This window comes from Microtus oregoni, unplaced genomic scaffold (genome assembly GCF_018167655.1).
Source record: "Microtus oregoni isolate MIOR12 unplaced genomic scaffold, Mior012 000036F_ref0000092, whole genome shotgun sequence".
In the NCBI taxonomy this organism is placed as follows: domain Eukaryota; kingdom Metazoa; phylum Chordata; class Mammalia; order Rodentia; family Cricetidae; genus Microtus; species Microtus oregoni.
In genome coordinates, this window is record NW_024543095.1 from 24,737,616 (window position 1) to 24,758,427 (window position 20,812).

Sequence of the window (20,812 nt, forward strand, 5' to 3'; positions counted from 1 at the left end):
CTCATCTCTATAAAACAAAATGAAATAAAATAGCAAGGAACTTTGTATTTATTTGTTGACTGTTAGGTTTCTAGAGGAACCAGGAACCTGAGAACCAGTCCTCTTTCCTATTATATTAATACCAGTGTCCTAGCACGCTTAAGGTTAGGAAGCTTCCACAATATTACCTAAAAATTCAGGAGACTTCTCCCCAGTGAAATAAGAAGATTATTTTCTATCAGGTTCTGGGATAGGTTTTGCTTTAGAAACTTGCTTCTTGAGGTAATATACTAATATTATCCCAATCTTAAAATTTTAGAATGCATGATACAAAAATGTCCTGAAATAGCTAACTTATATGCCTTTAAATTGTGCTTACGGTTATTTAAACAAAATAATAAACTTATTATTTTTCTCAGAGTGAGAGCAAGATGAACTGTAGGGTGGCGTAAGCACAATCAGCAGGAATGGAAAGGTGACTGAAGGGACCCTATGAAGGGGTGACTTTAGGGCGGAGTTGGACCTGTGAGGTGCTAATCATTAAAACAATGTGCTTCACCTACAGGGATCCAGTTCTGTCACCTTAGGCCACGTGGTTGTATAATCTCAACAAGAAAGAGGGAAATGGATAGAAGCATTTCAGAGAATTAAGGCTTCCCAGGAAATGAAGGCAAGGCTCACAGGCTTCCTTTTCTGATTGTAAATTTCTAAGAACCTCAAGAATAACCTTATTCTGTACAAATTCCACAAAGTTTGCCCTAGAGTTCAGAAATAGACTGAATCTATATAAATGTATATGTGCATATACACATATAAGAATATATATTAATATATGAATTACTATACATATACATGTGAATATATATTCATCTTTTGTCAATGTATTAAGTCATTTGTTAAACCATCTCTTCTAGCAGTATTCCAGGGTTTAGGAAGGAAGAGATTTTTTTATCTCTTTTTTTATCTATTTTTAATAAATAGTTTATCTGCTGGGTGTGGTGACATATGCCTTTCTTTAATCCTAGCACTTGAAAGACAGAGTCAGGAAGATCTCTAAATTTCAGACCAGCCAGGGATACAGAGTGAGACTCTCTCAAAACAGTACAAAGCAAAACGAAACAAAAGAAGCAGAATAACAAAACAGCACCAGAACACACACACACACTCACACCACATCACACCACACACATCTGACTTAGCCCTGTGTCTTTCTACAATAAGCAGATGGAGTCAAGTGTTTCTTTCTCTGTGCTGTTGACTACCCTCCATGCTGATCAGGTTTGTTACCTCCTTAGGATCCCTGGAACTATCCATGGGGGTCTACTAAGTATATAGTTTCAGTACAAGATGAACTGATAATACTAATTCTTTATTGAAGATCACTTTTCTAAGCATCAGCTGGGACCTCTTGGCCATTGATGATCTAGATATGCCTGTTCGTGGTGAACTGAAAGGGCTGCTAGCTAGAGCCCACAGGAGTCCAACTTCACTTTAAATGGGGTTTCCTTGGTCAGTAAAACATGCAGGGCCTAGACAAATGCTCACTAGCCTGAGTGCTTTGTCACAGCCCTGTCGTCTGCTCTTTGGATTTCTAAAGAGAAGCTGCAAGATTCTGTACCTGTTAAGCAAAGGGTACTTCCATATTTAATGAAAAAATGGGGGTGGGGTGAGGTAGAATCCTGGACCAGATAGACAGGTGTTCCGTCTGTAGCTTTTCTTCATCATCTCTATTAAGTTCATCAAATCAAGGGAACTTGAGTTGGTTTGCAAGCATGAGCTGAAGTCTCCTCTCTATGGTAGCATCTGATGTGACTCTTTTGTGAGTGAGTGTGTGTGTGTGTGTGTGTGTGTGTGTGTGTGCAGGCACTTTTAGTATCCAAGAATGCAATTCCATGCCTTGTTTCCTTAGCTGAACTCTATAGCCCTATTCAAAGAGAAGTCTCTTTTGAAAGCCACTATTAAGTCCCTAATCCAATCTTTATTAAAAAAGGCTCAAAATTATAGACAAGAAGGTTAAGGCAGAATCTCTAAGGTTGGGAAGGAACCCTTCCAAACTCCACAGACTGGGTGAAGTCTGAAAAATTTGGTGAATTTTTACAGTTCCTGTGTTAACTAACAATGTCTTTAGTACCTTACATTTTGTAGAAACATACAAATAATTAGCTGCGCCAGGAAAAGCAGAGAGAGAGGCTTAGTTTGCTTTGTCCTTCTCAAACAAGCAAAATTCTGATTTCAAGACAATTACTAGACATGGATATGAATAAAGCTTCTTTCCTAGAATCAGTCTCTCTGGTTTTGGGGTTCTCTACACTAAATTCCAGTCTACCCCTACTACAGTTGCTAGTGTGCTTGCCTAGCATGCACAAGGCCCTCATGCGGTCGGTAGCATTGCTAAAGCAGTGTGGTGGTGGACATCTCTACTCTACTCTACAGGAAGAGGGTAGAGGATCAGAAGTTCAACACCCTTCTCAGCTACATCGTGAGTTCGAGACCTGTTTAACTAGGGGGTGCGTCCCTTTGAATAAGCTTCTAATACACACCAGGAAAGCAAATCACATAACAAATCTGTATTCCTGCTCTACTGTGGGAATTCTCCTAGAGCTTGGATATACGGAGATCTCTTTCCTGACAAGTCTGCACTACTGCAGAAGGAAAAAAAAAAAGTAAATGGAATATTAAGTAATAAGCTTTCCAAAGGGGATTTGTTAAGGAAAATCGGAGCAGCCCAGAAACTGTGCAGAGTATCACTGGGGATGGTTTGGAAGTATCAAATATTATATACTAGGATGCTCTCACGTGATTCTTCGGTATTATTCCTATTTGATCAGAAAAGCTGACTTGTATAATTAAGCATCCTTGCTTCAAGCTTTTGCCCCAATCTTTGCCTGGAAGCCACAGAGTCAAAAGAAAGGATTAAGCCAACCCCACCCCCACCCCCAGCCACCCAAGGCTGGGTGTAACTTGTACAGAAAATCTATCTGGGAACGAAGAATTCTTAGCAAGGAAGAAAGAGTATTTATATCAACTGAGTAGGGATACAGGGTGCTCATGATGCCAGGGGAAATGTTGAGAGTCAGGTCAAGCTGGATTACGGTGAGCTTTGGCACTCTATTTTGTCTAGACAGTACTGGGGAGACTTTAAGGTTGAGTGATGGCCTCGAGGTTGCGGTGGAGACAAATCCGGGTACTCGCAGGAAGGCATCAAAGAGTCAGAGAGCTTTGTAGTATGAGAGTTGCGTGGATGTGATTCAACACTGCCGGGGTCTTTTATTTAAGAACTTGACTAATCTCCTGGGAAGGCCTTTTCATCAAAAGGTTAAGGTCTAACAATCTCAACTGTCAGATTCAAGGTCATCCCTTCTAAAGGAGCAATGATGCCAGTGACCCTTAGTCTTCAAATAGACTGCGTCCTAAAAGTGGCTTTTATAAAAGCCAAAGGTCAATTATATATTATACCCTTTATTTCATGACCCACCTTATCTTCAAAAGGAGTCTCCTTAATGCCCATTTTAGAAGTGAAATGACATTTTGAAGTGTCAGCTTAGAAAACAAAACAAGGACGTCTTTTGTCAAAGGCAGCTATAAACTAAAATAACCACAACAGTATGACTTATTCGAAGCAGTATGTTTTCCCATTCTGTGTTTCTTTTATAACTGTTGGAAATCTAGCCAGGCAGTAGTGGTGCACGCCTTTAATCCCATCACTTGGGAGGCAGAGGCTGGTAGATCTCTGTGAGTTTGAGGTCAGCCTGGTCTGCAGAGTAAGTTCCAGGATAGGCTCCAAAGCTACAGAGAAAGCCTGTCTTGAAAAACCAAAGGAAAATCTAGAAACATCAGTATTGAGGAAAGATTATTATGGAAAGGTAGACCATTGCTAATTCTTACATAGCTAGGATGTGACGTACATGTGCTTTTATTTTAAAACCATATTTCCTGAAGGTGTGTTCATGTATCAGATAGCAATATTTAAAATTCAGAGAGAGCTGGGTGGTGGTGACGCACATCTTTAATCCCAGCACTTGGGAGGCAGAGGCAGGAGGATCTTTGTGAGTTTCAGGCTAACCTAGTCTACAAGAGCTAGTCCCAGGACAGGCTCCAAAGCTACAGAGAAACCCTGTCTCAAAAAACCAAAAATAAATAAATAAATAAATATTCAGGTAGACCTTGGAGCATTGCAGTGATGGAGAACACAGCTAGGATGCAAGCATGGATCAGGTACTGAGATTGATGTTAGCACCTAAGAGAGATAATTAGGATTCTGTGACACCCACCAAGAGCATCTGGATGTCTCGAGCAGTGCCCAGAGTCAGCCTAAAATTTCATCCTGGACACCATTTAACTGATGCCTACCTAAAGCTGCTAGGAAAATCTCCTGATAAATTAAAAATTCAATAGTAAGATGATTTTTTAGAATTTATTTTATTCTGATTTATTCGTGTGTCCTGTGTGTGTCTGTGCACATGTGCGTGTGTTTGTGTGTGCATGTGTGTGTGGTGTTTGAACAATGCAAATGCCTGGTGAGACCAGAAGACACAGATTGATTCCTAGTGCCTGGAGTTAACGGGTGTCCATGAGTTGCTGGGTCTGAACTTCTTTTGAATAAGCAAGCATCTTAACCATTGAGCAGTAAGTTTTGAATCAAATAATTAAACTTTGGAAAATTGATTTAATGGTGGGACTTTGAAGCTGGTTAAGCTAGGACCTGTTCTTGGTTTCCAGCTGTTTCTTGGACACACTGGGAGCAGTCTAGGGAGTACTGGGCTGGCAGTCTAATGCCATCCGCATTTTAGAAAGGCTAGTGGAAACTGCATTTAAAATAACAGTCCAGCTGCACAAGCACATTTTAAAAATTAAGCTTCTCACTGGGTGTGGTGGCTTATGTCTATAATCCCAACAGCACCAAAACCACAGAGAAACCCTGTCTCGAAAAACCAAATATATATATATATATAATCCCAACAGTGGAGTCGGGTGGGACCAGCTAAGGCAGGAGGAGGTCAGCTTGGGCTACATAGTAAGTTCCCGACCATCTTGAGCTCCAGCTCCAGACCTTGTCTCAAAAATGCAAAGCAAAACGAAATAAATAAATTTAAGTTTTCTTTTTCTTTTGGGCAGAAATTATGTTAAGTCAAACCAGTAATCAGCTCTGAGCCTTAGGTCATCTGTATTCAATTTTGATTGGCAATTTAATAAACCGTTTGGTGGGTGTCTATAGGTGCTAAACCAAATAAAAAAGAATGAAAAGCTGTCCTGGGGCCAGGCGGTGGTGGCGCACACCTTTAATCCCAGCACACGGGAGGCAGAGGCAGGTGGATCTCTGTGAGTTCGAGGCCAGCCTGGTCTACAAGAGCTAGTTCCAGGACAGGAACCAAAAAAGCTACGGAGAAACCTTGTCTCAAAAATAAAAAAAATTGAAACAAAAAGCTGTCCTTGGATGGAATATCAGCCTGGAAACCACGAGGTGTAACTGTGATTAGCCAGGGGGTTCCATCCACCAGGTAAAGCAGGCCTTTGAGGAGTGATGAATACTTCAGAGACAGAAGGGAGTTAAGGGGCTGGAGAGATGGCTCAACGGTTAAGAGCATTGCCTGCTCTTCCAAAGGTCCTGAGTTCAATTCCCAGCAACCACACACACACATACATATATGTATGAAGGGAGTTAAAACAATGGAAATGCTGGCCGCAACATCTGGGGAAGTTTACTAACACCTTGTCTGTCTTTCTTGAGAGCTGGGCAAGGTAGGCTCATTAAGAGTATCTGTGGTGTTTTCTGTAAAATTTAACTTAAAATCCAGGGTTCTGAGTCATCCCTAGCTTCATAAACAAACAGAAGGAAATATTACATCCATCTGGCACCCAGTTTCACCCAGGAGAAGCATGAACCACTTGGAGGGATGTCAATGTCTACATCTTATCCCAAACATGTTACTGGACCTCAAGAAAGACATTTTCAGATGAAGCAAACTCCTTACTTAAATGAAACAGGTATCAGGAAAATGCAACCTTCTCTCCCTCCCACTAACTCCAGCTAGCTTTGGTTAAAGGGCACTACCTAGTTTACAAAAGCATTAACCTCACGTTATGACTGTCTTTATCAAGAAAGTAGTTTATCCAGGCACCTCACAAGTGCTGGCTGCAGGAAGCCTCTGCATCCAGACTCTCAAGCAGAACATGCCTGCATCCATTATTCTGCAGAGGAGTTCTCACACCAGAAGCTGAGTGTCAGCAACACTGTGGATGGACTGGGAAGAGACAGAGAATTTGTTCTGTCCCTGGGCGTATCTACAAAATCTACAACTTGGAATGAGGCAGACTTCATCCTCTTCACATATCTACTGGGTCTGGCAAAATTCTGACTCACGGTTTCTCACAGTTGTTGTTTTTTTTTTTTTCATGCTTCTCATCTCCCTCTTTACTGCGCTTCAGCCAAGAGTTCCTTCCCAACCTTGCTTCCTTGTCACAGTCAGTAGATGCTATGTGTGCCTGGCTCATGGCATGTTGTTCTTTACCTTCTCTACACAGATACCATGCTGTTCCTTAATATACTTAAAATACTTAAAGTCAATGGGTGCAGTGATTTAATACTGTCCATCTTTTCAAAGGAGGCCAATGATAGCCCATGTTTTAAATGACTCTAGTTGTGCCAGGTCAACTTTTATGGAGGACTTATGTAGATGTGCCAACTGGATGAGACTGCCTGATTTTGTACTAATCAAATTCAATACCTGCACTTGTACTTAATGCAAGCTTCAGAGTCCTTAACCAGGGTGCAGACAATTGAAGTCATAGCCACCAGCTGTCTAGATGAGCCATTCTCTTCTGTTTCTCATAACAGAGATATGGTTGTGTCATGCTCTCAGGCTTCGGATGCTGCTGTCCTAGCCTTCTCCAACTTAAATTCCAATCTGTCATTCAAAGGCTACTCAAGGTGCACGGCCTCAGAAGTTTCTCCTGGTCTCTCACTTGCTCTATCATTTTCTCACAGTGACCATGACCCATTGTTGCTCTGAGTCATGTAGAATGTTTCCCTCACCTTAATAAAAACGTTTGAGGTGAGGGAATTAGCTACTCTTTTCTTTTTTGAGACAGGGATTTCTCTGTGTAACTTTGGCGGCTGTTCTGGACCTCTTGTAGACAAGGCTGGCCTTGAACTCAGAGATCTGCCTGCCTCTGCCTCCAGAGTGCTGGGATTAAAGGCGTGCACCACCACCACCTGGCGTCTACGCCACTTTTCTCAGCTTTATAGAACCTGTTAAAGAGTATAGTATTTTCAAGCACTAAGACTAGTGCACAGATGGGGAGGTGGTGGCGTGGGCTTGTGATTCCAGCACCAGAGATTGGGGGTTGGCCAGGTCAATGGCAGGAAAGATTGATAAACTTGGATGTAGCTCAGATTAAACAGTGAACTGGTTGCTAGCCTGAACTATATAGAAAGAACCTGTCTCATAAAAACTCAAAATAAGTATATGACAACCATACTCACTTCCCCTTTGCTCCTTTATATTAATTCAGGCAAATCTTTGCCCTACTTTGATGGTAGGATTTTCTTCAACTGCTAAGCAACCCACACTCGTACTTCTCTTGCTAGCTTAAACAGGTTAACTTGCCTGAATCAACATGTATTTTTGCTTAAATGAAGAGATCCTCTTAGCGAATAAAGACCGCACTTCCTTGACTGCTGTGCTCCGTGTTTTCCTTCTACATATTATCATCTCTTAGCTATACACACGTACTCTCTTGGTCAGAATGGACAGTGATTTGAGCACACCCCGTTCCTTCCCACCTACACGATTCCCTTGTCTACTTCTTCCTTCAGCATATTTTCTCATTGTGTATTCTCATTTTACCTTTGCATATTTAATTTCCTTTAGTCCCTTTAAGGCTAATTCCATTATTACAAACCACTGACTGTTTTGTCTTCATCTGGACCTGTGTAAATACCCCACACCATTCAACTGAAACAAAATTCTGTTGGTTGGTTTATAATTTTCTCTAAATTTCATTTTTATTGTCAACAGGATTTCACTATGTTGCCCAGGCTGGCCTTGAACTCAAGCTCTTCTTGGTTTTGCTTCCTTAGTGCTGGGACCATAGGCATGTGTCATCACATGGGCATTTTCTTTATCTCTCTCTCTCTCTCTCTCTCTCTCTCTCTCTCTCTCTCTCACACACACACACACACACACACACACACACACACACAAATGTAGACCAGACTGTTCCAGAACTCACAGGTGAATGCCTTTCTCTGCCTCCTAGAGATGGGATTAAAGGCACGTGCCACTCTCAGCTAAATTTCTTTGTGGTTGGTAATTAGCATGTGTCTGCTAGCCTGCATAAGGTAAATAGCTGCATCCAATTGTAAATTTCAACCAATGTTTAATTATAACTCCAGACAGCTAAATAAATTGCATCTCCCCAACAGGTTTTGAAGCAATTAATCAAACATCCTTGCATCAAGTTATACTTCAGAAGACAATTTGGATTCCAAGTAAAATCAGTTATCATTCCAATTCAAGTCTGTCTATCTCTCTATCATCTATCTATCTATCTATCTATCTATCTATCTATCTACCTATCTAGATGTTTTCTGAAAAATCCTACCTGAAGAGCCGGGTGGTGGTGACACATGTCTTTAATCCTAGCACTCAGGAGGCAGAGACAGGAGGATCTCTGTGAGTTCGAGGCCAGCCTGGTCTACAAGAGCTAGTTCCAGGAAAGGCTCCAAATCCAGGGAAACCCTGTTTCAACCACTCCCCCCCCCCCAAAGAAAAGTTCTACTTGTAGTTCAACCTATATCCTGGTAGAAATCAACATTGAACATCATTAACTATTGATGGAAGAGTCAGTTATACTTTTGTTTTACACTTCAGAAATGGGTCTGCACTTATAATATTTGAGGGGATGGGGATCAAACAAATATGATGAAAACAATAACAATATTATCAGTGGTGATGTAACTAAGGCACAGCTAAAACATCCCCTGCTTAAAGCACAGAGATTCTAGACCTAGCGTGTATATCCATGGTGATTTCCGATCCTGATTCAGCACAGTGAATAACTCCTTTGACCATGGCGACCCAAAGCCAAATGGGTCCATCCTTCTTCACTAACCAACACCTCCGAAAGAGTTGGGAATGCGTTTGGCTTATTTCTAAAACACTAAAAGACAACATAAAAGCATATTAACTTATGAATCATATATCTAGGCGATCAGAACAGACTTTGGTCCTAAATAGAGCAGTTAAAAACACAAAATGTAAAAACTGGGTGTTACAGTGCATATCATCCATGCAGCCCTTGGGAGGCTGAAGCAGAAGATCAGGAGTTTGATGCCAGCTTGGGCTACTGAGTGAGATTCTGTCTCATAAAAGAAAGTAAGGAGAGAAGGGAGGGAGGGGGGAGGGCCGAGAAGTGGAAGGAAGGAGGAAGAAAGGAAGGGTGAGAGGGGGATAGAGAAGGTTACAGGGAAGACCATAGGGAGGGTGGGAGAAGGGAGAGAGAAGGGAGGGAGGGAGAAGGGAGAGAGAGAAAGGAAAATTGAGGTTATGTAGGAGAGCATCTATACCTGACATGGACCCAGGAAGGAAAGGGTTACTTTTCATGTTCCAGATTTTTATGTATACATTCACTCGACTTCAAAAAGTCTCTATTGTCCCGAGCAGACCAAAGTGGAACCATGGAAGTTTACAGTTGCTGGTCTCATTGGACTATAAAATATTGCCATATTCTACTACTTGACCCCCCATATTTAATGTTTTCAAAACATCAACAAAAGTTGGTTTATCTCTCAGCCTCTATGTGTTATGTCAGAATCGAGCTGATCTAAACTACACCAACAACGAGGATGAGACCGTTTCCCAGCATCAGCCCCGTTATTTCACTGAGGACAGCAGCCCCAGAAGGGTTTGCTCGTCTGCGTCAGCAGCCGTTCTCAGGAACTTTCCACTTCCCTTTAGCTGTAACTTTGAGTCCCTTTGCTTTACGGAGAGGGAAAATGAAATTCAGATGTTGTACCTCTTGTGTTACAGCAAAGCTGGTTTGTGGACACGGTCATTTGTAGTTCAGACCCCGTGTTCTGAACCACTAACCTTGGCCATCTCATTTCTGGAGGACACTGGCATGCTTTGGTCAGGGGCGGGATCTCTACCCATAACGGTCATTCTTAGGACTGTTTAGCAAGGTGAATGTGATAATTAAGGGTTAGGGACATTGAACAGCTATTTTTCAAAACAAACAAACAAAAACAAAAAACAAAACCTGGGAAACAAATCCAGAGCCTCGTACATACTTGGTAAGAGCTCTACCAATAAGTCACATGCGTGGCTTTTAGTAGCATTTCTGAGAAATTCTAGGGCTGCCACTCCATTGCAGGTTGGCAGAATTCTAGACTTTGTGTGCGTGGCCTCACCTGCAGCAGACTTCTTCCTTATTCCTATTCACTGGGGTTGCTGTTTCTCCACTGCCAACTCAGCACCATGAGTTACTTGAATCCTTTGTAAATACTCAGAGAAACAACTAAAGCTCAATTCATCCTCGGGATCTGATGTGGAACAAGCTGATCATGTTGGAGCTAAGAAATGGAGGCATCTCTTTCTGAGATAAGTAACTCATGCTGGCCTCAAAGTCACTGCATAATTCTGATGCTGTTGACCTTCTGATCTTCCTGCCTCCATTTCCCAATGCTGGCATTAGCTGCCTGAGTTACAACTATTTCAGAATGGAGATTGAACCCCAGGTCTCGGGCATGTTACATAAACACTCTAGCAAAAGAGTTATATTCGCAGTCCAGACTTTTTTTTTTTTGTCTTCTTGCAAGTTATGTATAATGAAAGTTAAATGGGGGAATGGATTGATCCTTCTTAAGACACAGAGCTCTCTAAAACCCAACTGCAGTAGATTGATTTAGAGTGGAGGCGCTCATCTGCACTTCTGGACATGGCCTGGAGAAGAAATGTAGAAGTTATGTGGGCTAGAGAAAACCATGGTTTAAGGGTAATGGTGTAGCTTACTGGAGTCCTTTTTAAAAAGATGTTGGCCAAGACAGTCTCCTAATACGTGGCGATTAATGATACTCTTTAAAAACCTCAGCCTAGGTAAAAGGATTTAGAAGTGAGGCACTGTGCTAAAACTAAGGATTATACTCACTTTCCTCAGATCAAGAAAGCCATGGATAAAATGTGGTAGATATGTGCTTTCTCATTTTTTTGCAACTCAAGATGCAGCTAAACATAATTATATTTAAGTAGTTTTGCTCTATTATTCCTATGACTCTAGAAACTGAGGTACATTGTTATGTTTTCTTTTTTTTCCAATGTGCATTTTATTTTTTTTTTCGATTTTTTTAAATTTATTTATTTATTAAGGATTTCTGCCTCCTCCCCGCAACTGCTTCCCATTTCCCTCCCCCTCCCCCGATCAAGTCCCCCTCCCTCATCTGCTCCAAGAGCAATCAGGGTTCCCTGACCTGTGGGAAGCCCAAGGACCGCCCACCTCTATCCAGGTCTCGTAAGGTGAGCATCCAAACTATTACCTAAGCAAACATTGTTATGTTTTCTATTGAAGGCCTGAAACATAAAACTGAATTACAAGCCAGTAGGTGGTAGCGCACGCCTTTAATCCCAGCACTCAGGAGGCAGAGGCAGGCAGATCTCTGAGTTCGAGGCCAGCCTGGTCTACAAAGCAAGTTCCAGGATAGGTAGGGCTGGGGAAACCCTGTGTCAAAAACAAAAACAAAACAAAAAAAAAAAGAAAGAAAAAAAGAAAGAAAACAACACAAAAGCAAAAATATAAAAGAAAATAATAATAAAAAAAAGCTGGGCATTGGTGGTGCACGCCTTTAATCTCAGCACTTGGGAGGCAGAGGCAGGCAGATCTCAGTGAGTTCAAGGTTTCAGGACAGCCACCAAAAGCTACAGAGAAATCCTGCCTCGAAAAACCAACAAAAACCAAAAACAATCAACAATAACAACAACAAAAACCAATTTGAATTACAAATGTTACTCTTAGATCAACTAAAAGGTATGTAGAATGTAACTGGGCAAGGCCTCCCTGCCATCTTGGTTCAATCAATCCGGAGTGGAGAAAGACCTCACTCTGCGAAACTGTCTCAGGAAAGCTCCTCTAGCTATGAAACATACACCATGTAAGTGCCCAATCCTGAGAGGGCGACTTTGGTTTTTACGAATCTGCTTACCAACGGCAGTGTGTATGTACTTTGTAGATCCTAGTGTGTTTTAGCCCCATGCATCCCATCATGTTACTAAGGAAAAGCAGACCAGCTTTTACCAAGAGAAACATCTTAAACCTTCTGCCTGTCACTCAAGCTTCTTCCAGGTTTGATAGCATTTTTTCATTTTCTTTCATTTCTGTAGCATTGGGGGGTCGAATCCAGGGTTTTATACACAGAGGTGCCTGCCCCACCCTGGCAACACAGTTCTTACCTCTTACAGTATTACAGATACAGCATTCTAGAATTCTTACTTCCTGTTCTTCCCTTACCCATTTCTTTGACATTTCTTGAAAATCTGAGATGGTCGTCATACTTTCTGCTTCCTAGTCACTTCCCTAGAACTAAACATTAAGCTGGCATGTTCCATTACTGAGAATTCTTACCAGCTTACATCAGCCAAAGGTCACTTGCCTCTAGCTAGTCTGAGAAGGTTAGAAGAGGGACAAAAATTGCCAGGCTGCTTCCACCCTGAAGTAATAACTGAAATGTTATTAGCCAGCACATTTTGTTATCTCGATGGTGTAGAGGAGCTAGCAAAGATTAAAAAGTTTATACTGGAATTAGAATAAGTTTGAGGGGTGAGGGAAGGGCAACGTGCAGAGAGAGATTCTACTTTCCTGAGTAACTTCCATTTTTAGGCCAGGAAGCAATTTGTTCTGATTCTGCTTGCCCTAGAGAGGCAAGTTTCCTCCGAGGGTGGTGGAAAGATGCAGGAAAGGGAATAACCATGGCAACCTGCCCAGCTATGTGGGCCATGATAGTATTGGGGCCCCAATGTCCTGGCCTAGTCACTAGTTTAGTCAGGGTGGTCCCTCCCTTTCCCACTTCCTTGGCTAGAATGCTGACTTCAGAAGGGTCATTCTTTCTCGGTAGGGAGTCTGAGAGAGTGTGGGGAAGATTGAAAAGAGACCAGAGGTCATTCTGACCAAACCAAATAGCAGGCTTCCACGCTGAGAACAGAGAGTAACTGTCTGTTCTAGCGTGAACTCAAGCAAACGTACAAGCTCCCTTAGTATCGAGTACTTGAATGATTAACAGTGTTTTCAGATAGGGTGAATGGTGTTCAGTTTTGATTAAGAAATTCTTCAGTTGCCTCCAGTGTTCACAAAGTCCCCTTATCAGTTGTTCAGGGGGCAGAAATAAGCCGATAAAGTATCCCAAAGATATAGATTAATTTTATCTTCCCAGTGTCCCCAAGTACTATTGTTCTTCCTCAGAAAACTGAATTACAGAGGTCATTCTGTGTGCCCAAGGTCATTTTACTAAGCAAAGGTGCAGATAGTTTTAACCACTACCCAACAGTGCTGTTGGCGGAAGGATGAACAGCAGCTATCTTATGAATGCACGAACTGCTGGCCCTTTAAGACACCCACCATCATTTGTGCCTCTAAGCAGGACTTTGGGCTGTCTCTAAGAAGAAACTTGACAGTTTGCTTCTGATTGACATGATTAACCAACCCTCTAGAATATCTTCCCATAATTTAGGTTTCCCTTAAACACACTTATCTGATGGAAACACTGTCTTGTAAATGAGACTTGGGCCAGCCTCTGCAATTCAGTAATAGCGCTTCAACTATATAACAATTACAACTCCAGAGAGAACAAAACCAAAACAAAACAAAGAAACCACATCCTGCTCCTCAGGTGTTTCACATTGCCAGTCTGCTTCCCATTTTAGTTCTGTCCACCGTAGGAAACCTTATAGGGTAGATCGGTTATATAACCCCCAGGGCAGTCCCCTTGCCAGTCTTCCAGATGGGGCAACTTATGCCCCTGGTGAACTCCTTTCAGCGGCCTTCACCCAGGACAACATCCTCACTTTATCTTCAAGAAAAGGAATGAGTAATCTCCCAAGTGGAGAGAAGGAGGCAAAGAAACACATGGCGTTTCCAAGTTAGCTTGATCACAGCAGTAGTAGGTTTCGGCTCAGACTAGGAGAGAAACGAAGAAGCAACTTCCTCATGGTTTCATCAGGAGCAGCTTCCCAGGGTACTTCCTGAGGGCCGCGAGCCACCCAGCAAGCCATGTTTTCCTTGTCTTTTAAATTTTAGGTAACAGGGATATGACTGAGCAAACCAGACCAACTGGTCAGCAGCTCCCAGAAGACTTTACACCATCACCATGCCCAACAAGTGTCTTCAAATCAATAATCCTCACCCCCAACAAAGCCAACTAAAATCCATCTAACCGGTGGAGAAAGACAATGAAAACAGGCCTGAAGAACAGGAGGTGAGACTTTAACCCTTAAAATTATAATACGTCTTTAGCATAAATCCAGACTCTGAGCCAGGTGGGGGTGATGCTTGTCCATAATTTCAGAAGTCAAAAGACTAGAAGTTCAAGTTCAGCCTGGGAAGAGAAATGCATTGAGACGCTGCCTCAAAACATCAAAAGAAAAAAGGAAAGAAGGAAGGAAGAAAGAAAAAAATGAATGAACGAACCTACCTCTGTGTTTGATTCTTTCTTCACAAATCAGCAAGGCCTAAAAACAACACGGTGGTTACCTTCCCAGACCTTCAGGGCCTCAGGTGGAGATAAACCACCCTGGTGTCAGCATCACCAATGCAATAAACACATCTGCACTAGAGGTTAAGGAAGAAGACATTCCTCCCATTCCTCCACTATCTCTCTCGCCTGACCACAGTTAAAATGGCATAGCTTAGCCAGGTGTGGTGGCCTCTACCTATAATCCTAGCACGCTGGGGACAGAGGCAAGAGGCTGGTGAGTTTAATCTTGACTGAGGTGCAGAGGAAGGCCATCTACTCAGGGCTTAGGGAGGCAGCTCAGCGGCTTGCCAGGCATGTCCAGGGTCCTGGGTTCCTTCTCTAAGACTTCAGGGGAAAGAGAGAACATACCAGCCTAGAAACAAAGAGTTTCTAGGGTAAAGATTGCACTAAAGGACTGGCGTTGGTGGTAGGGAGAGAAGGGATTTGCTATTAGTAAGAAGCAGAGGAATCCAGTGAGCTTGAGGCCAAAGTGATGAAGAACATGAGAGAAACGGTGTGTGTCTGGAATACGTGTTTGAGGAGGTCACAATACCTCCTTTCTCAAGGGATCGCGCTTGTCTCACCTTCTGAGTTCCATTTGCTGTAGCATTGCTTTTCCCTGACCCAGAGCTTTTTCCTCAGGAAAGCCTGAACTCCCAACACGCCCGAATTCTCAAGCCAGTTAACTCCTTTCAGCTCTGGTGTGTGCCCTGCCTTGGTTAAAGGGAGTGGGTGGGGTACCTGACTAGAGTAAGGCAGCCTAACCCCAGGATGGGGGAGCACCCTGACAAGCCACTTAGCAGCAGCAAGTCCTGAATTCTAGCTATTCCTTCCTTTTAGAGCAGTCGGTCAATACTTCTGGGTGCAGAGCCCAGGTCTCACGACTGTAAGAAAGATGGTTTATGCATCTCATGGGGACTATTCCAGCATCCATACCAGGTATCTATGAGACATTTTGCCAAATTTCCTGCCACTGCTTTATGTTCAAGTTGTATCTGCCTTGGTCCCCTTCATGCTCCCGCTTTGCCTTTGCCTTATGGGGCCCAGAAATATTTTCATCGAGTCACTTTATAGAGCTACAGCAACATTTACTATTCATGAAGTTGCCCCTTTCATAATTTTTAAATCTTTCCATGTGTCTGGGGCTCATTTCTGTTCCTCTCAGTTTACAGTGGCTCCCTTCCTTCCAAACACAAGCTAAGAAGAAAGAGGAAAGGGTGTGTGTGTGTGGGGGGGGGGTGCCCGGAGGTGGAGATAACGTCCAACTTCTTTGAATCCAGTTAAATTTCCCTTTGGATTCAAGCAGCTCCCGACTGAAACCTACTACGGAGCAGAATTCCAAGCTCGGGATTAAGTGAAGGAGAGAGAACAGGAAGAAATAACAGCCTCTGCTCTATGCTGCTAAAAGAGCCGCTACTTGACTACGGCTCTGAGGTTTTCAGACGCTTTTCGCCCGTTTTCTCAAATTCTTACTTAATCCTTCCAACTGGTTTACAACCGTCAAGAAAACAGCGTTTAAACGCTTCAGGGATTTAAAATAAGTTTGTTAAGTCGCTTGGGCAGATACTTTCCTAGGAATGCTGGTCTAAGACAAAGTTCACATTTTTAATGCCCTGTCCTGTCAGTCAGCAGAAAATAGCTCCTTAGAGGCACAGACCCACGTCCAGCCTTTGTCACAAGGCAAAACCCAACACCCCTCAGCAGTTAATTAGGTGGTCAGCGGCCACACCGGCGTTCTCCCTGGGATGGCCCCAAAGCCCTTAAGCACTCCGCGCCCTGTACACACACACACACACACACACACACACACACACACACACACACCACACACTCACACGGATGGGCTCTTTAAATGTCACAGGATGGGCGTCTTGGAGTCCGACCCCAAAGGTAAAATGCATTCCTTGGAAGCATTCCACAGATGTCAGGCCACAAAACCGCCGCTTTCCCCGGAGTACACTGTCTGATTTGTAAGATTCCCCCCCCCACCGCCCAAGGTCTGCAGTCAAGATAGGGGTGGGAAGAGAGGAGCGGGCAAAGGAGGGAAGGAGGTCGGCAAAAATGGAACCAAAGAAAAGGAGAATGGCAGAGCTACTCACGGGCTAGCTAGTGCCTCTGCGGAGCCAGCATGACTTCTCCGTGTCCGGAGCCTCTAGGTTGCAGCGCTAGGGACTCAGTGGGCCCCGCTTAAATAGCCGCCGGCAGGGAGCCTCGGTGCCGCGCGGCCACTCCCGGGGAGAGAGAGAGAGATATGGTTCTAATCAGATGCTGGCAGCTGAGGACTCCCCAGGAATGTGGCGGGATGTTTTTGCTGCCTGGGTTTGGTAACTCCCCCTCAACGTGCTACGGAGTCTTCCAAACTTAACTGTTTATTAACTCGCGCTGCAGCCGCGGAGACCGGCGCCTCTTGCGCTCCGTGCGCCCGACCAGCTGGGGGCGATCGCCCGGACCTGGAGAAAGGACCATGCAAACGCCAGGGCCAGGAACCCCACACTAACGGGGGCCAGGAAGGGTGCACGTAAGGACAGGAAAGGGAAATTCTGAAAGGGGTGGGATCCGCTAAATTGCGTTTCACAGATCCGTTCCCTGGATAGCCACTTCAAGTGGCATGGCACGAGAACCCATTCTAAACCGCCTGGGGCCTTTGAACAAAGAGAAGCCTTTACTCCAGGCTTTTCCTTCAAGGGATGACAGATCCCAGGTTCCATCTGTCCTTTCTTAAGCTGAGCACGTGACTGGATTGTCACCTTTAAAGAAGTCAGTGTCTGTTAATTGCAAATGTGGACGTGCTTATTAAATAGGAGGGAAAACTATGGGCGCCCGGGTAAAAGATGTGTTTATATTGAAGTTTAACACCACTCATACAGATGCAAGACCATATTCTTTCTCTGAAACTGGCCTAAATGAAACACTTTACCATCTATCTAGCACATCCAGTGATCTAATGATCCAATGATCTTTCAGTGCTTATCCACCCACATGCAGATAGCAGGACGTCGTCTGTTAGTTTCTATAGCATTTCTTTCTTTTTTATTTTTCGAGAAAGAGTTTCTCTGTGTAACAGTCCTGACTGGCCTGGAACTCCCTTTTGTAGACCAGGTTGGCCTCAAACTCACTGAGATCAGCCGTCCTCTGCCTCCCAAGTGCTGGCTGGAAGTAAAGGTGTGCACCACCACCGCCCAGCATACATCTTTTCTCTTCTTTTCTTTTCTCTTCTCTTCTTTTCTTTTCTTTTTTATCTCTGCATGAAAAACTTGAGCTATGAGAAGAGACGTTGAAAAATGTCCCTATCAGCCGGGCGATGGTGGCGCACGCCTTTAATCCCAGCACTCGGGAGGCAGAGGCAGGCGGATCTCTGTGAGTTCGAGACCAGCCTGGTCTACAGAGCTAGTTCCAGGACAGGAACCAAAGCCACAGAGAAACCCTGTCTCGAAAAACCAAAAAAAAAAAAAAAAAATGTCCCTATCAATGCTGAACTGTAGACACGTGGCAGAGAGAACCCCAGGGACCATATAGAAGCTTGCCGCTTCTTTCCTGCATATTTTAAAGCCAGGAACAATTGTCAAATATCTGCAAAAACAGTATGGTGCTTTTTAAGAACTTAGGAAATTACACTTTGGGAAGGTTTCCTCCACCTCCTCTTTTTCTTCCTCCTCCTCTTCCCTGCTCTCTTATTTTATTTAGTCTTTCCTATACCTCCTCCTCTTGTCTGTTTTCCTGCTGCTCCTCCTCTCCCCCCTCCTCCCTCGCCTCCCTGTTACCCCATTTGTTGGAAGCAAAATATACCAACTATAAAAATGACAAATTGTCACTCAGAGAGAATGGGTTATTGATTTTATTGAGTAAGCAATACAATGGATATGCATCTTAGCACTGCAAACCAAGGGTTCAAATCGGGCTTATGGCACACCAAGGATGTATTTTGTGGTCCGTGTCTAGCCCCAGCTGCAAAGCCACTGTGTAATTTGAGGTAGCTCAATGTGAGTGGCAGTTTCTGCTTGCAAGTAGGTCAGGCTTGGGAAGGCCCATGAGCGGGGAGAGCAAGAGACACAGAACAGCACAGCTGGGCCAGTATGCTGCCCTCCTGACCTCTGTGTTCCCTCCACACCTGGGTTCGCACAGTAGATGGGGTTGTGCTGGTAAACTTTCAATATTCCCCTATGATTGTAGAAAGAAAAAGCAAAGATTTTCTGTGAATGACTAGAGGTTTGTGAAGGTGTTATGCTTAGTTCTGCTGCCTCTGAGGACATCCTACTTCATGTCTAACATCAGAAGTCTAGAGAAATGATTTCATTTCAAAAGGCGCAGAAATTAGAAAAAAAAAAAGTAGTCCGTTCAAGGAAACAGGGGCTTTGAGAATACAAAAGAAATAGGTCTCCAAAAAGCATGTATTATCTCTCAGCTTGGAAGCACCCATTCAAGTCTCTCTCTATCTTTATCAGAATAGTTCAAAGACTGTTTCTAAGATGTGTTAACTTGCTGCCAGTAAAAAGAAGCGATTTACCTTAGAAACCAGAGAAAGAAAATGATTTCATCTGCTGTGAACTGCAGTGTGAAGAGGAGACTTGGGCCCAAACAGCTCATGTGAGTGCAGTAGGCTCGAAGTTGCAGCTCAGAACAGACAGCCTTGTTTTATACAGAAATCTAAAGAGTCAGAGCTGAAGAACCCTGGTTTGAAGTGTATTTTTATATCTCTAGGGTGCTGATATTGGTCTTGGCAGTAGCTCAATGTCCTGCTCACATTATGTGTGTGTGTGGGGGGGGGAAGAAATGAAAATAAATTTAACTCTTTTTATCCCAGGAGGTGCTGTTTCCTGTCACCTCTATGTTGTTAACTTTTCAATGAGTCTAAAACGAACATCTCCGCATAAGGAAAAGCACGTCAGAGCCCACCCAGATGTTCAACTATGGAAAGCACGATTTTTCTTTATCACCACCAAAATTTGTTTAGAAAACTAAGGTAGGAAAAAAAAATGAAATGCGATGTTTTTCAAAAACCACGGTCCCCACGTAATGATTGTCATTTGCACAAAACCTGCTTGTGGTGGGGTAGGGTGGAATCTGGACTATACTCCCAGCCTAGACAGGGGTAGTTAATCCCGTGACAGTTTGCTGAAGAATGCATGGTTTATTATTAAAGTAATCTCTTAAGATTTTCCTGGAATGTGCTCCCACAGCAGCGCTGCCTATGCAGGCTATCCTATGTGTGTCTTTTCTTCCATGATTCGACTGTTGGTTCTTCGCTCAAACGTATGGGCGTTTCTATCCTACACCTCGCTCTGTCCCTTTCTCTGCTGCTCAGGCCTTTCTTCAGCTGCCCGTTTTGAATCTTGCTCTTTTTCATGAACTGTAAATGGGACTTTGGAGTTGGCCTCAAAGAAGTTGTACACGTTGATGCTTGTTAAAAACAGACATGATCAAGTGAAACAAACCAAGCTTGGCAAGATTGGATATGTCTGTAGTTCTACCGTCTCTGAAGGCTGCGGCAGGAGAATAAATAAGTTCAAAAGGAAACAAGAATTGATTGAGATGTGTCTGGCAAGAGACCCTTCCTTTTTTCATATACTATATATATGTATATAAAATAGAGGCTGTCAAGTGAAGAAGAGAAAAGAGGAAAAAAGCTGTTGCTTCCCTAAAGTGTCCCTTGCCCCTGCCTGATCCTATATATTTAACACTGCAGAAAAACAGATTCCACCAGATTCAACTGCTGCCAGGGATGGCCAAATATAAGGAGTGTGTATTTGTTTTTATACGCACTTATCTATCCATCCATCCATCTATCTATCCATCCATCTCTACTCTCTCTCTCTCATTCCCCATTTTCCTCACTCTCTTTCCCTCCCCTCCTTCCCTATCCATCCTTCTCCCTCTTTCTCTAAGATTTTCTGCAATTTGGAAGGTGGGTTATTCTTGGTGGTTTTGCTAGTTGCTGTCATTTATTTTCTTCCTTACATCCCTTACAATGCTGCAGAAATCACTCTTGGCATGTGTCGTGTAGTCATAGAGAGATTCTGATGTGCAACACCAGGATACGTGGGGAAATTGGAACAGCATGAAATGGAGATCATTTAAAATTCAATGTTGGGACAGCAAGATAGAGCTGTTTGCAAA

At 43.3% G+C, this 20,812-nt stretch overlaps 1 protein-coding gene across 3 annotated transcripts in view; it reads right to left on the minus strand.

Annotated features, from left to right (window-relative positions):
- Positions 1 to 17,003, minus strand: part of Dab2 (DAB adaptor protein 2) — a 53,744-nt gene extending 36,741 nt beyond the window's left edge. For all 3 annotated transcript variants that reach the window (XM_041631298.1, XM_041631299.1, XM_041631297.1), the window contains exon 1: positions 16,798 to 17,003. The gene's annotated coding sequence lies outside the window, so the exon portion shown is untranslated. The remainder of the gene's footprint in view (positions 1 to 16,797) is intronic.
- Positions 17,004 to 20,812: the final 3,809 nt, after the last annotated feature.